Here is a 4287-nt window from a genome sequence, read left to right on the forward strand (position 1 = left end):
TTTTTGTTTTGATAGTAAATAATGAAATTAATTTTGGAGCTTGATTCAGTGGGCTTGATGTTTCTCTTTATGATTTGTTGCATCACTCTCTCATCCTCCTTGTATGCAGTGGAGAAGAAGGATTTGTAATATATATTTATAACGTTCTGCGCTGGATTGTCTGATGCATTTGCTGATTTAATTTCCTCGTACCAATTTTCCATGATTTTCTTGGTCACTTTTTCAATGTCTCTATTGCTAAAACCGTTGTTGATTAGGACTTGTGATGCTCTTTCTAGTTCTAGGTGCACATTTTTCCAGCTACTACAATGGCTAAGGGATCTTCGTACATATGCACTAATTGTTGAGATCTTGTACTTTTGTGGGCATTCACTCAGTCCGTTAAGGCAATGTCCGGAGTTACTAGCTTTGGTGTAAACAGAGGTATGAAAAGATCCTTCCCCCTGTTTCACGAGGACATCAAGGAAAGGGAGAGATCCATTTTCACTGTTTTCGATGGTGAAGTTAAGACCTGAGGCTTCTATGAGTCTCTGTTGTAGTGCTACGACTTGTTCGTTGTTTTCCGCTTTTATGAAAATATCGTCTATGTATCGACAGTATATTTGCGGTTTCTGTACTTCACCGAAGACCTCTACTTCGATACTACCCATGAAGAAGTTAGCAAAAAGGACTCCCAAAGGAGATCCCATTGCAACATTGGGAGTCCTACTCCTAAGGAACAACACCAGGCAGATCGTCGATGAACTTCAAAAATCTCATGTCGTATATAGGTACACCTGCAAATATGGGAACTGTGCGACCCATCCTACTACCTATATCGGCATGACCACCATGAGGCTCTCGCGTCGTCTGTCATATCACCTAAACTCAGGAGCACCTAAAAATCATCATAGCGAAGTCCACCAGGCAAAATTAAAAAGAGAAGACCTAACCCAGAATACGGAGATTATAGATCACAACAAAGACCCACGACGTTTACCTATATTAGAGGCTTTGTATATCAAGGATCTATCCCCGGGAATGAATACCCAACTCGAGGACTTAAAAGTCCTACCAAGTGTGAGAAGATCATTCCCCAGTGAAAATGAGACAAAAAACACATATGCACGCCACCCTCCAACCTACAGAACGACACGGAGCTCCGGCGACGCCAACCAGACAAAATCCCACATCGACGACCAGACAAAATCCCACACCGACAACTAGACAAAATCCCACAGCCTGTCCCATATATACCCACACACACCAGCCCAGCCCTTAGATTCGTACCTGCCACTGAGGAAGCACCAAGAGGTGTGAAAACGCGTTTTGGCTTATTTATAGATTATGTATGTTATTCCACAACATGACATACGGAGATTTATTAAGGTTACTGCCTACAGAAGGCAAGATCACTCTAAGAAAGAGAGAAAAATACGACAAGAAGCTCTGTCATAACAAGCTTGCCATTCATTTTAATGAAGTATGCTTGAGGGAAAACCTCCTGCCCATTTACACTATGAATATATATATATATATATATATGTGTGTGTGTGTGTGTGTGTGTGTGTGTGTGTGTGTGTGTGTGTGTGTGTGTGTGTGTGTTTGTGTGTGTGTGTAACTGAAGGCGGAGAAAGTATACGAGGAATAATGGAAGTATTTTACTGCCTTAACGTTGCGACCCTTAGGGTCTTGATCACAAAGCATAACACAAAAGTACAACATGGACATTTTATACACAGGTATGTCACCTCACAGGGTGCCTAGGAAAGGTCGTCGTGCTCGGAACATTTGTCCATTTGTTTTCATCAACTACCAATAAACTTGTAGCTCTTGCCAAGCATATAAAACCATCTCTGTGGTTGATGTTATTATTAGTATTAATATAGGCTGCTTCTATTGTTTTTCTTAATTTCTTTGTTGAACCTTTATTTATTATAATTGTATTGTCCCAGTTCGGAAGGTAGTCATGTGTATCTATGTGTCTTACTATAGAATTAGAAAGCCTGTGGGTTCTTACATCATTTTTGTGTTCATATAACCTTTTTTCTAATCCAAGACCTGTTTCCCCAAAATATGAGGATGGGCAATTTTTACAAGGTATTTTATAGACAATACTATTTTCATTCATATGGTTATTATAATTACGCGTTACCAAATGTCCCACTTTGCTACCTGATGTTCTCGCTATCTTTATACCTGCTTTTAAGAGGACGTTGTCTAGAGTTGAGTTAATGCTGGAATTTGGGACTGCGATATGTCGTGTTTCTTTGTTGCAATTATCTATATCTTTACTCTTCTTATTTATTTCCTTAGCTTTCTTTTTTAATTTAAGTAGGAGACCTTTGGGATATCTTAATTTGCTGAAAGTTTTTGTGATGTGATCTAGTTCGTCTTCTAAAAATTCTTCACTACAGATGCAAAAAACCCTGAGGAAGAAGCCAATTATTATACCTGTTTTAGTCCTAATATTGTGTCCTGAATAAAAATGTATATGATCTTCTTTATTAGTGGGTTTGCGGTATACCGAAAACTTTACATTGCTGTTTGTTCTGCGTATGACAGTGTCTAAAAATGGTAATTTTCTGTTGTTCTCTACTTCTGCCGTAAATTGTATGTTACTATTTACGTTGTTTAATCTTTTTAATTTATTGTTAATATTAGTTTCTTTTGGTACAATAACAACAATATCATCAACATACCTTAACCAAATGCTATTTCTACCCATTATTGATACATAATTTTCGGTTTCAAGCATTTCCATATATAAGTTGGCTAACACAGCAGAGAGGGGACTACCCATGGCTAAGCCAGAATGTTGTCTATATTCAACATCATTGAAAGTAAAAGCACCGAAACCTACACAAAGAGAAATTAAATCAAGGTAATCTGTTTTGGGGATAGGTAAATCTTCATTATTCAAATTGTTTACCACTCGCTCAACAGCTTTAAGAGCACCATTTATCGAAGCACGAGTAAACACTGAAGTGACATCATAGCTGGCTAATATTTTTTTGTTCAAATCAAAATCCTTTAACCTGTTACTTAGATCTGAAGAGTTTTGTAGGTGAGCATTACTAATAGAACTAAATATTTTGTGCAGTGAGTATAAAGAGGTACTGTTACCTAGGTGGTTTCTGAATATGTTACATAAGTAAAGTGAAGAACTTAACAAAAAATTTAGCCAAAAGTTAATACAGTTATGTGATAATAGCGATTGGAACAAAGTGGGTAATCCTGATTTAGTGATGAACCTTTCAGACAGACAACTTTCAAACACGGAAATTCAAGCGCTCTCGTTAGGTATGAAATTCGATGTTGGAATTCACAAAAAGAAACTTAGTGAAAACTTAAACAAAACAGGTTAAAGGATTTGGATTTGAATAACAAAATATTAGCCAGCTATGATGTCACATACATATATATATATATATATATATATATATATGTATATATATATATATATATATATATATATATGCATTGTTGTTGATAAAAATGTATCTCTAATCACTGGGACCCATATAGTGTTGTACATATATATGTATATATATATGTACATATATATGTACATATATATGTACATATATATACATATATAATATAATATATATATCTTCATATGTATATACATATACATATATATATATACATATATATATATACATATATATATATATATATATATACTTGGGATAAAGACCATTCATAATTCATGCTCTTTTAAAGTCGACAGCATTATATATATATACTTGGGATAAAGACCATTCATAGTTCATGCTCTTTTAAAGTCGACAGCATTATCCAACTTCCTTTCCCGATTTTTCCTACGATATTTCTGTTTTCTTTGTTCAGGCCACGGCGTAGAGTTCTAAATTCCATAGTTGTTTATTCGAAACGTCTTTTGGCCCTCAAATAGCCATTTTAAGGAAAAGTATCTAGTTGTGACAGTATAGGTAACTAGCTGATATGGTTTTTTATGCGTTACATACTGATAATGGAAAAATAACAGTTGAGGAGATAACCGTTGAGGATGTCAAATTTGCGTTGTTTGTTCATGAGGTGAAGCTCGGTAGGTTGTTGGGAAAGATAACATTTATAGAGGAAACTCTGTAGACAATCTTTATGTAGTGTGTCCACGAAGTGGAGCTCCGTCTGGTGCTGTTTACTTATTTGTTCTATTTGTTCACATGATGGAGTTCCGTTTGTTGCTGTTTGGGATCTTGCCGAGGTGAGAGTAGACATAGGCATTTGTTGATTGATTATTATCGGTTTTTGATTATGAATGTATACTTCTTTTGTTATTCA

The sequence above is a fragment of the Oratosquilla oratoria genome, chromosome 38 (genome assembly GCF_046742065.1).
Source record: "Oratosquilla oratoria isolate Oo_2021 chromosome 38, ASM4674206v1, whole genome shotgun sequence".
NCBI classification, from domain to species: domain Eukaryota; kingdom Metazoa; phylum Arthropoda; class Malacostraca; order Stomatopoda; family Squillidae; genus Oratosquilla; species Oratosquilla oratoria.